The sequence below is a fragment of the Chrysochloris asiatica genome, unplaced genomic scaffold (assembly GCF_000296735.1).
Source record: "Chrysochloris asiatica unplaced genomic scaffold, ChrAsi1.0 scaffold00165, whole genome shotgun sequence".
NCBI classification, from domain to species: domain Eukaryota; kingdom Metazoa; phylum Chordata; class Mammalia; order Afrosoricida; family Chrysochloridae; genus Chrysochloris; species Chrysochloris asiatica.
Window position 1 is genome coordinate 4,130,500 of NW_006408683.1, and position 13,409 is coordinate 4,143,908.

Genomic DNA, 13,409 nt, shown 5'->3' on the forward strand with positions numbered 1-13,409 from the left:
ACCTTAAGTGGAATCCTGAGTCCCATCCAGAACATTATGAGGTGGGACAATCCCACTAGAAAGGAAAAGCAGACTGGAACAGCTAAAGTGACAGAAGATACATCTTCAAAGAAAGATCATCAGGAAAAACCCAAAACAAAAATGTCAGCATGACTGGCTACTACAAGAACAAGCAAGCTGTTCACCAGGAAGACATCAAAGCTAGCAATTAAGTGCCTTCAGGAAAAACTCCCCTCTAAGAATGAAACTCAAAGGGAATACACAAACAAGCATGTAAGCTTGCTGGCAACCACATTGGTCTACTGGTGAACGGAAGAGGCGGAAAGGCATTGATGAAGAAATGGGCTGAGTTCAACCCCAGTCCATTGAATCCTGTTGACCTGGAGATGAGAGAGAGAAGAAGGGTTGGTTGGTCCAAAGCGTGGTGAGAACTGAGGACACTTGAGCCCATGGACAAGGACTTAGCCACAGAGGGCTAGAGCTGAGAGTGAATGAAGCATCCAGCTGGTATGAAGAGAGAGGAGATGCACAAGAACACCCAAACTTGCAGACAGTATCCTTTTGACCTAGCCTCGATGGCTCAATAATCAAAATTTGACTAAAGGAAGATTGATAAAGGAAACAAGGGTAAAATGCTTCAATTTGATGAACCTGATCTATACTCAGAGTGGTAGTTACTCTAAATACCAACAGAGAGGGAAAGAGTCTTCAAATCAAGTATCAATGCTATCCCCTCTGTACACAGGGTAGATAGGGATGGGCAACTTAGACATTGGCTACCTAGGTTTTATGAGGGGGCAATAAAGGCACAAAGTGACTGGCTTACAAGGTTTCAAGAGGGAGTTTAGTTGAAGATTATGACGGGAAAGAAAGAATCCCCACTGAATAGCTATCATATCTTGTCTATATGGGTCTGGTAAAAAGAGATGGGGATAAGATTCGTAAGATTCAATAGTGAATAATTGTTATCATGACTAATCGCGATTGTTACAATTGTAAAGGTAGAAGTTTTGTAACAAAAACAGGAGAGTGGTTAATCTTACAGTCCAAAAACAGAGGACCCTAGGACCATCAAGAGAGGAACGCAAAAACAGAATGTGGGACCTTATCCAGAGAAGCAGCAGAGTCAGAGATGGAGGCAGAGATGGGGGCATGGAGAAGGGGCGTGGCTGAGGACTCCAGATTCATGGACTAAGAAGAGACGGACTAAGAGATGGTGGCCAAGAGGCAGACTTCCAAAATGTGCCCTTTGGAGATGTAAATTATTATATATGCCTGAGTGGTTTTTCTGTTTGTGTGTTTGTTTTTAAAAAGCTGAAGTGGATAGAGAGAAATACTGTTAACTGATGGTACATGGAAGGGATTATAATCATTGTAATGAAACAAGTTGTATGATTTGTTGAATGTAAAACTGATGATATGCCCTGTAAACTTTCACTCAATCCACAATAAAAACCTTAAATAAAAAATTTTTTTAAAGTGTTGGGAGGGTTGAAACAGCAAAAAGTGGAAGATGTGGTAAATTGAATTAATAACAACTGGAGGTAGCCACCAATCCTCAGCGAAGAGAAACAACATATAGAAGGTATTGTTTCTAGGCCCAGCAAGGACAGAGCAGTACAACAGACGGTAGGTCTATGGAAGAGGGGAATCATTGCTAATTCTGGCCTATTCGTGAAATACAGTCATTTCTAGCAACCCTATACAAAGGTGACAGAGCAAGAAATCATGTGTACACCTACATGTGAGTCTGGGAGAAAGGGAGAGAGCAAGGAGAGAATTCACTGTGTACCTTAGGAGTAACGAGTTTGCTTCTAAAGTAATAATGTAGGGATCCACAGGCCAGGGATGGTTAGGTAGCACTGAAGAGCTCTAATTAGGAGGGTCAGACTCCACAAGTCCCTACAATCAGCACTCTAAACATTGTTACCTGAGTCTAACCAGAAGGTGCATGAGTGAATCAATAGCATTTAGAAATTGTTTTGTTTTGTTTTGTTAAAAACAAGAGGAACTCAAGGTATACAATTGACTTGGAAGAGGTAGGAAGAAGAATCCCTAAGACTCAATTCTGGAGCCCATGTGTTCGTGTGTCCTCTCTACTTCATGAAGGACCAGCTTCTCCTGCCGTGGAGTTTTTCATGTGAGGCACTGGTTCCTTCGAGGGTCTGTAGACAGAGGGCCAGGACCTCACTGTGCTAACATGAATCGTCCTACCGTTGAGCTAGTTTGTTAAGATGTATTTATACACGTGGCCAAATTCCACCTGAGACTTGTTTTCATTACAGAAAACTTTTTTTTTTTTTGGTTTAACTGAACTTTTGAAAAGTTGGAAAAAGAAACTAAAATTACTTCAAATCCTCTTCAGAGAGGACTACTGTTATTATTTTGTAGACAAACTCATGTGCTTTCACAAATATTGGATTATCCTGGACATAGGGCTTTAGGAATCTGCGTTTTGTCTCCTTAATAATTCTACTATGAGCACTTACTTCTCCAGTCATTAGATGTGCTCTTACACCATGATTGTTAATGGCTGTGGAATATTCTACCAGGTAGATTGACCTCATGTATATACTATTTTCTGTTCACAGGAAGTAGTGTTTGATATGGTGCCAGAAGCTGAGCCCTTCATGTTGAAAGACACTCAAAATACGATTGGGGAAGAACTGCCTTTTCAAAGTAGGAACGGCTTTAGTGACGTGGATAGAGCAAAGCTTTCAGGCCCTTCATTTGTTATTGTGGCATGACTAGATGAGAAAAAACCAGCAACAAGCAAGTATTAATAATAGGAACATGGAACGTACGAAGTACGAATCCAGGAAAATTGGAAGCCATCAAAAATGAAATGGAACATATAAAGATAAATATCCTAGGAATTATTGAGCTGAAATGGACTGATCTTGGTCATTTTGAATGAGACAATCATATGACCTATTCTACCTTGAATGACAAATTGATGGGGAATGATGTTGCAGTCATTGTTAAAAAAGAACATTTCAAGATGTACCCTGAAGTATTGTTGTTGCTGTTAGGTTGGCATAGAGTCAGTTCTGACTCATAACGATCCCATGCACAATAGAATGAAACACTGCCAGTCCTGTGCCATCCTCACAATTGTTATGTTTGAGCCCATTGTTGCTGCCACTGTGTCAATCCATCTTGTTGGGGGTGTTCCTCTTTTTCAATGATCCTCCACTCACCTGATGCTCTTCTCCAGGGATTGATCCTGCCTAACAACCTGTCCAGAGAATAAGAGACAAAATCTCAAACCACACTTACTTCTAAGGAGCACTCTGTATTTCCAAGATAGATTTGTTTGTTTTTCTGACAATCCAATACCAGTCCATTTCAGCTCACTGATGTCTGGGACATCCATCTTTATTCGTTCTATTTCACTTTTGGAAACTTCCAATTTTCCTAGATTCATACTTCTTACAGTCCATGTTCTGATTATTAATAGATGTTTGCAGCTGTTTCTTCTCATTTCGAGTTGTACCTCATCAGCAAATGAAGGTCCTGAAAGCTTTGCTCCATTCATGTCATAAAGGTCAACTCTATTTGAGGAGGCGACTCTTCCCCAGTTGTATTTTGAGAGTCTTCCAACCTGAGGGGTTCATCTTCTAGCACTATATCTGGCAATGTTCCACTGTTATTCACAAGGTTTTGGTGTGGTGCTGTAGGATAAGCCCTGGACCACAAGTTCGCCTTCAACTTCAAGGTCAGTGGTTCAAACCTGCCAGCTGCTCCTTGGAAACTTTATAGGGTTGCTAATGAGTTGGAACTGACTCAATGGCACTTAACAACAACCACCACCATTCAGAAGTGGTCCACCTCTCCTTCCTAGTCTGTCTTAATCTGGAAGCTGTGCTGAAACCTGTCCACCATGGGTGACATAACTCCAGTGGCATAGCTTTCAGCATCACAGCCACACACAAGACACTACATTATGACAAACTGACAACGAACAGTGATACTAATGCTCAGGATATTAATATTTATGTGTTCCATTTCATTTGTGATGACTTCCAATGTTTCTACCTTCGTACTTTGTGCATTTCACCCAGTGCTATCATAGATACATTAATATCCATTCACCTACAAGGAAAACAAGCTATTTATTATTCAAATTTATGCAACAACCACTTGTGCCAAAGATGAAGAAATTGAAGATTTTTACAAATCTCTGCAGTCTGAAATTGTTCAAATGTGCATTCCCATGCATTGGTAATTACTGGATTGGAATGTGAAAGACGGAAACAAAGAGGAGTTGTAAAATATGGTCTATGATCACATAATAGAATTTTGCAAGATCAGTGACTTATATACTGCAAACACCTTTTTAAAACAACATAAATATTGACTATACACATGGACCTATATACCTCACCAGATGGAAAACACAGAAATCAAACTGATTACATCTGTGGGAAGAGACAGTGGAGAAGCTCCATTTCAATAGTCATATTAGGGCCAGGCGAACAGATCATCAACTGCTCAAAGGCAAGTTCAAGTAGAAGCTGAAGAACATTAAAACAAGTCCACAAGAGCCCAACTGCAACCTTGAGAATATATCGCTTGAATTTAGAGGCCATCTCAAGTACAAATCTGATGCACTAACATTAATGATCGAGGACCAAACACCTTGTGGGATGATTTAAGAACATTGTACATGAAGAAAACAGAAGGCCATTGAAAAGATAAGAAAGGAAGAAAAGATCAAAATAGGTATGAGAAGAGCCTCTAAAACCTGCTCTTGAATGTAGTGTGATGATGGTGGTGGTGTGCCGTGGAGTCAGTTCCGACTCAGAGCCACCCTGCACAGGGTTTCCGTAAATCTTTATGGGAGCAGGAAGCCTCATCTTTCTCCCACAGAACTGCTGGTAGTTTCGAACTGCAGCCTGACATATAACCATAATGCTACCAGAGCTACTTTGAATGTAGAGTAGCTAAAGCAAATGGAAGACATGACGAAGTCAAAGAACTGAAGATTTCAAAGGATTACCGGTAGTTGACCTTTGAACAACACAGGCTTGAACTGTGCAGACCCACTCATACATGGATTCATTTCCTCTTGCTATTTTATGAGCTTCAGTGTTACAAGGAGCTACTTAAAACACCAGGTGATACTAATCATCACATTTGTCTCTCCAGTTAAGAAGGATGGCAGGGTGAGCAGTTATGGGAGAGACAAACTGCTCACATGGCGATGGTGTTTTAAGTGGATACTAACACTTGAGCTCATTGCAATAGCAAGAGGGACAAACAATCCGTGTACAGGTGGGCCTGTGTACTTCAAACTTGTGTTGGTCAAGACTCAGCTGTATCATAACAAAAGACCTGGAATATGAAAATCAAACTCTGTATTTCTCAAGCTGAAAGAACTGACGAAACAAATGTAAACCTCAAGTTATAACACTGAAGGATTCTGTGGGCAAAATACTGAAAGACACAGGAGGCATCAAAAGAAGACAGAAGAAATACATGAAATCACTGTACCAAAAATAATTGATTCATGCTCAATCGTTTTAAGAGATATCATATGTCAAGAACGGATGGCATTTGCCGTAGGCTGGATTCTCTCGAAAAGCAAAATCAGTGAAATTTATATGTCTATAATATAAAAGGAGTCCTGGTGTGGCGCTGTGGGTTAATGCACCAGACTGTAAAGCCGTTTGAACTGCAAGGTCGACAGTTCAAGCTCACCAGCTGCTCCTCGGAAACCCTATACAGGGTCACTATGGTCGGAACCGACTCGACAGCTCTTAACAACAATAATATAAAAAGGAGTCCTGGTATGGCGCTGTGGGCTAATGCGTCAGACAGCAAAGTCGCTTGAACTACAAAGTCAGTGGTTCAAGCTCACCAGCGGCTCCTTGGAAACCCTATATGGTGTCGCTATGGTTCAGAATCGACTTGATAGCACTTAACAACAACAAAAACTATAGGAAGAAGTTGATATCAAGGAAATGACTCACGATTGTAGAGGTGGAGAGTCCCAAATCCAGTCAGATAAACGAAGATTGGCAGTCAGGCCCGTCAGGCAGGAAGGTCTATCGGGCAGACTGGCAGATTATACAGCAGGCTACTGGCTCAAGTCCAAAAAATCGGAGGTTGGAGGACAAACTGACGCAAGATTCAGACCGAGCAGAAAGCGATCAAGCTTTGCCTGAGTATCTATTATGTTGGAAGTTGGCCACACCCTGAGGAAACAGCCTCCCAGTTGATTGGCTGTTCTTAGTCAATCATCATAGAGTTAACTACAGAGTATTAGATATCACCATGAGGATAACCACATCTCAACTCAAATCACTTGGAATCTTTGCCCAATCAAGTTAACGCAATATCTTAACAAATTACAGTATTGAAGGAAGAGACCAAGCTTTACTGAAAGCATTGGTGAAAAACAAGGATATAGGAATTGACAAAATAGTAACTGAGATATTTTAACAAATTTATATGATGCTGGAAGCACTCAATTATCTGTGCCACGAAATTTAGAAAACTGCTACTTGGCCAACTGACTGGAAGATATCCATATTTTTGCCCATTCCAAAGAAAGTTGATTCAACAAAATGTGGAAATTAAGGCAATATATTAATATCCCAAGACTTGTGTGCTAGTTTGTTGCACTGTGGTGGCTTGTGTGTTCCTAGGATGCTGGAAACTATGGCACTGATATTTTTAATACCAGTAGGGTCACCCATGGTGGACAGGTTTCAGTAGACCTTCCAGACTAAATGAGACTGAAGAAGGAGAGGTAGTAGTCTACTTCTGAACGTTTAGCCACTGAAAACCTTATGAACAGCAGTGGAACATTGTCAGATATAGTACCTGGAGATTGGCAGCATTATTAATTGTGGTTGTGGTGGTGGTGAAGTGCCTTTGAGTTGGATCCGACTCATAGTGACTCAGTATAGAGTTTCTATGGAACCACTGGTGAGTTTGAACCACTGACCTTGTGGTTTCAAACGGCCTTGCTATTCTGCGCTTGTTCCATAGCACCAGAACATTGTCAGCTACAGTGCCAGAAGATGAGCCCCTCAGGTTGGAAGGCACTCAGAATAAGACTGGGTAAGTCCATTAGGATAAATTCCTAGAAATGGGACTGCTGTAACAAGAGAAATAAAACATGGTAGTCATTTTATAACCATAGAGGGTGGTCATGTTATAAGTTGTCTCTCTTCTATTTCAATGTTCATTCCACAAATATATGCAGGAGCCCCCAGGTTATGAATGTAGAACTTATGGATAACTTGTTTAGTGTTACAGACATTTTGCTTCACTTTGAAATGTTTGAACTAAACCCTGGTGGTGGTGTGCCATGGAGTCGCTTCTGACTCAAAGCCCCCCTGTGTATCTGAGACTGTAGCTGGAATGCAAAGCCGTTTGAAGCACAGGGTCAGTGGTTCAAGCTCACCAGCCACTCCTTGGAAACCCCATATAGACACGTTCTCTATGGGTTGGAAACGACTCAACTGCACTTAACAATAACAACAAATTCTTACAGGAGCAGAAAGCCTCATCTTCCTCATGCAGAGCAGCTGGTAGATTCTAACTGCTGACCTTGCAGTTAGCAGCCCAATGCCTAACCCACTTCTGTACCAGGGTTCCTTGAACTAACTCCTACTTGAAACCAATTCTTCATCACACTCCTTCACCTGCTGATCATGCAGCTGTGAGTCACTGAGAAGGCTCTAGGCCTTTTCATGCACTGAAGTCAGGCTATGTAAGAACCATATGCACCTGTTCCAACTTATCTACACTTAAGAATGGATCTTGTTTGTAAACCTGTGGTAAAGAGCCCCAAAGTGGACTAGCATGTGCTATTGTAAGATTCACCAAATTCTTAATACATACCCTTTGCATTTCAATGTAAGGAGTATGTTGTTGTTGGCTGTTGAAGATTGGTCCCAACTCATGGCGACTCCATGCACAGTTGAACGGAGGTTGCTGTGCCCTGCTCCATACGCATGATTGGTTGGAGACTGGATAATGCTCTGCTATAATCCTTCTTGGATCAACGATCAACACTCGTGGAAGCAGCAGTCAAGAGATCAGACGACGTATTGCATTGGGCAAATCTGCTGCACAGGAACTTTTTAAAGTATTGAAGAGCAGAGATGTCAGCTTGAGGACTAAGGTGCGCCTGACCCAAGCCTTGGTATTTTCAATAACCTCATATGGATGCAAAAGCTGGACAGTGAATAAGGAAGATAGTAGAAGAATTGATGCCTTTGAGTTATGGTATTGGAGGAGAATACTGAAAGTGCCAAGGACTGCCAAAAGAACCAATAGATCTGTTTTGGAAGAAGTGCAACCAGAGTGCTCCTTGGAGGCCAAGATGGCTAGGCTTCGTCTCTCCTACTTTGGACACATTGTCCGGAGAGAACAGTCGCTGGAGAAGGATGTCATGCTGGGTAAGGTGGAGGGTCAGAGAAAAAGAGGAAGACCCCCAACGAGATGGATCAGCCAGGTGACATCATTGATGGCATCAAGTGTGGCGGTGGTAGTGAGGTTGGCCCAGGATCGGACATTGTTTCGTTCTGCTGTGCATGGGGTAGCTATGAGTCGGTTCCGACTCAATGGCACCTGACAACAACAACAACAGTAATCCATAGGTTTTCAGCAGTTGACTTTTGGTAGTAGGCCACCAGGTCTTTCTTGCTGGTCTGTCTTAGTCTGGGAGCTCCGCCGCAATCTGTCCAGCATCACAGCAACACACAAGCCCCTACTGATAGACAAGGGTGGCTGTTCATGGTACACTGACTGGGAATGGAACCCAAGTTTCCCCCATGAAAGGTAACAAGTCTTTTGGTGAAGTTCTAGTGTCTCCAGGAAATGTGTATATGCTTTTGCAGGTTAGGTTTCTGGAGTGTAGAGGATGCCCTGGTGGTACAAAAAGTTAAGAGCTTAACTACTAACTGAAAGGCTGGTGGTTTAAACACGTCCAGAGGCACCTTGGAAGAAAGGCCTGGAAATCTGCTTGTGTAAAGCTAAAGCTTTGAAAACCCTGTGGAATGCAGTTCTGCTCTGCAGTGTGTGGGGTTGGCATGAGTCAACAGCTGGTTTTGGTAGAAGGTATTTCTATGGTCCTCTGTGTCTAGCACAGTGCTGGGTACAAAGTGTTAGAATATAGAAGGTTTGGGGCAATCACTTCCAAAGGGAAAGGGAGCTTTGTATGTTCTAACTATGTATTTTGGGAAAGCCTCCCTGAGGATTCTGATATGCATCAGTTCTTGTTGAGAATCCTTGGTTAATAAAATTCTGATCCTAGGTTCTGGTTTGTGAACTGCAACTTGCAGTTAATTTTGAGGGTGGCGAGGAACATCTCTGGGCCTTTGGCTTCTCATCTATGTAAGAGAAGTAAAGCTTCATCTTCCTTCTGGGCTGTTCCAAGGTTGAGAGAAGCAAGGCTTCCAGCCAGTTCAAAAGATCAACCTTTACTGTTTGTTAGTTGGTTTTGTCAATTGTTGTTGTTGTTATGTGCTGTGGAGTCAGTGCTGACTCATAGTGACCCTGCACAGGACTTCCGAGGCTGCAAATCTTTACAGGAGCAGAAAGCCTCATCTTCCTCCCACAGAACAGCTGGTAGTTTCAGACTGCTGACCTTGAGGTTAGCAGCCTGATTCGTAACCACAACTGAGATTCTGTTTATTCATTCACAACCAGAGCAGTGTCTGGGCCAAAGCAAATGTTCAAGAGATTTGTTCTCTAATTGTTTTATATATGTCATATGGGAATCTTACGAGCTTGAATATTATTACTCTTTTATATCTCTTGTGAGGAGACCTAGGAGAGCAATGGCTAAGCACCTAGTTGCTGCTAACGAACCTAAACCACAGGAGAAAGAGGCAGCAATCTGCTTCCATAAAGATTTAGTTTGGAAACCCAGTGGAGTAGTTCTACTTTGTAGAACTACAGGATCACTGTGAGTCAAAATTGGTGGGTGGATGAGAGGTTAAGGTCCTGCGTAGAATCAGCCTAGGAAATGGATGTGACTCTGTGTGGTCGCTTGCCCTACCTCTGCTGGGAATTTGCAAATGCAGATCCGTGGTCACCAGGTCTTTTTATCAAGGGAGGGTTATTGTTGATATTAAGTTTTGTCCAGTTTGTTCCAACTCATGGCAACCCTGATAGGGTCTCCAAGGAGCGACTGGTGAAGTGCAGACCTTGCAGTCCAATGCTTATCCTACAGTACCAAACCAGGACTCCAAGAGAGGGTGGTGGTGGTAGTGATGTGCCATGGAGTCAGTTCCGACTCGCAGCGACCCTGCACAGGGTTTCTGAGGCTGTAAATCTTTATGAGAGCAGAAAGCCTCATCTTTTGCCCATGGAACAACTGGTAGTTTTGAACTGCTGAACTTGAGGTAAGCAGCCCGACTTATAACCACTACGCTACCAGAGTTTCTTAAGGGAGAGTTGTTGTTGTGTTGTTAAGTGCCGTTGAGTGAGTTTCGACACATAGCCACCCTGTATAGGGTTTCCAAGGAGCGACTGGCAAGCTTGAACCACTGACCTTGTAGTTCAAACGGCTTTGCAGTCTGGCGCATTAACCCACAGCGCCACACCAGGACTCCTAATGGAGGGTTGTTGTTGTTGTTATGTGCTGTGGAGTCGGTTCGACTCATAGCGACCCTGTACAGGGTTTCCAAGGCTGTAAATCTTTATGGGAGCAGAAAGCCTCATCTTTCTCCCGCGGACCGGCTGGTAATTTGGTAGTTTTGAAATGTCGATCTTAAGGTTAGCAGCCCAATTCGTAACCACTACGCTACCAGAGCTCATTTCGTAGCAAAGTAGGGGACGGAATATCTCCATGATCGTTTCTCCCCATAGGAGATCATCCAACTGACAAATTACTGATTTGAGTGCCCACTGTGTTTCAGGCTCTATTCTGGATGTGGGCTATAGAAGAATCCCAGACATCCGTGGGTGTTGTGAGCATGAGTGCCAGTGAATTAAACTCCAAGCGTTTTGTATGCTTATAAGGACTTTCTTTTCTTTTCTTTTTTTCAACTGGATGCTCTAGTAGGAAGAGGAGGCATTTCCTTCATCCAAGTGTAGGGACAGCCCTACCTCCAGTTGGTGGAAAGAGGCACCTCCTTGCTTTGTGGATTGTGTGCTCCCAGTCCCCTGTGGCAACTGGCAGCGTACATTGTGGTGCTGTAGTAGAATGGCTGAAGAGTCTGCCTAAAGTGCTGAGACTCAAAAGTGCTGAAAAGGATGAATATAATAGAAGTAATTTTAATGCAGTGAAACCTGTGTGGACCAGACTCAACAGGACTGCCTTGTTTTCTGGGTCTCACAAGTGTCTGCCTTTAACAGGGTGCAGCCTTAACACTTTCCTATTGTTCTCTATGAGGGGCAAATACATTTTCCTTTTCTAGTAGGTTTCTGTCTTTTAGGCTGTGGCTTTGGCAAAGTTTCACCGTTAAGTATTTTGAGAATTTGGTGATTTAAAAGACAGACAAGTGCAGCTAAGATAATATATTTGGCACAGTCCCCTCCCACCCCGCTTAATGAGAAGCTGCTTCTGTAACCACATCTATTCTTCTCACCTCTTCCTCCCAACCTCTTTGTATAAGCTCTGATACGGAGATATCAGAAGAATTGAGATGGAGTCTGAAGTAAGGAAGAGTAGGATCATTAGAAACAATTCCAGATGCTGTTTTTAAGTTCCTTATTCTCCCCAGAGAATGGCCAGTGTTAGGTAATGCTTTTACTTGCTCTTCTAATTGAAGGCATTATTTCTAGAAAATCTTTATGGCTTATGGCTTCTACTCGGTGGACCAAAAAGAGCTCAAAGCAGCTCTGGTGTAGGATTTAGGGAGGAGAGCAGGGAGCCTGGAATTGGGTGTGCCCAGGGAGCTAGCAGAGTAAGGGACAGGATTTACAGCAGAAGTCTTGCCAAGAACGCAGAGTGCAGGTTTGCTTCCCTTGCCATAGCTCAGTTAATTGGATGGAGGGTACCCACACCTAGGAAACACCTATCAATTTTCAGCTGGCCTCGGTGCCACTCAGAAGTTCTCTCAGAGATCATCATTGTAGAGGAGACTTGCCAGGAGAGCTTTTCCAGTTTCTGATGTTTTGCTTTCTTGACTGAAGGTACCCAGGTACAGTAGTGACAAGCACTTTTTAACAAGGGACCCAAGCAATATGCAATATGTTGTTGTTGTTATGTGCCGTGGAGTCGGTTCCGACTTATAGCGATCCTGTACAGGGTTTCCGAGGCTGTAAATCTTTACGGGAGCAGAACACCTCATTTTTCTCCCGTGGAACGGCTGGTAGTTTCGAACTGCTGACCTTGTGGTTCGCAGCCCGATTCGTAACCACTACGCTACCAGAGGATATAGAGCTCCCTTATTCTATGAGAGCTCCAGAGGCAGTTGGATGACGGAGAATCACCCGACCAACAAATCAATGCCCTCGTATCAATCAACACATTTCTCCATACTTCTTTTCGCGTGTAACCACCAACCCAGCTGCTGATTGGTGGATGTGAAACAGGGCGGTGTGCTCCATGCCCCGCCTCTACGCTCTGTGCCCCGCCTCTGCGCACTCGCGGCTTAGCTTCTGAATTTGTTGGAGGACAGACAGGCTTCGTTCCAGAAGATCCTATGGGTCCCTGGGAGGCAGATGAGGCCAAGCTCTGGCTCAAGTGGGAAGAATTCCACCCACTAAAAGGCCTGGAATTGTTTTCCCTCTAGCATAGAAGGATAAATTGGATAAAGAGAAATTCATGACTCTGGGTAGAATAAAAGTGAACATTTAATGCCATCATAGTTTGATTCTTTTAAACACCAGATTCCTTTTGACAACATTTTATACCTCATAAACCACAAAAAGTCAGAGATCTTAGCAGACAATATCTTCACACTGGAAATGGCACACAGCTTAATGCCAGTTTGTAAGAACGAGAACTTTCTTTTCTGGACTATTCTGCAGGTATCCAGCTTATATTTATTTATCATGATCAAGCCAACAGTTAAGTTTCTTACAGCTATGTAAAAGGCCCATACACAAACCAGCCTGTTTGCAAGCAGGCTGTTGGGACCTGCCCAAGTACAGAATGGCTGAATTTCTGACTTTTAACAAATGGACTTGATTAAAAACAATTTTGACAGCAAATACTTGTAAGCTAAGAACTTTTTTATTTCTTAATTGCACCATTTTCCATCCAGTTAAACAGTAACTTGAAAACAATGTCATTAACTACTACCACTGCATTTTAAAACAAAATTTTATGAATTTGTTTGTGAATTCACTGTGTCTGGCATAATAGAAGCACTTGGGCAGGTCTGCCTCCAATTGTCAAATGGGCCCATTTCTACAGATAGGCATATTTCTATATACATACATACATTACTCGTCATGGAAGCAGAGGGCTAGAGCTGAAGGACCTGCAGGGGTCA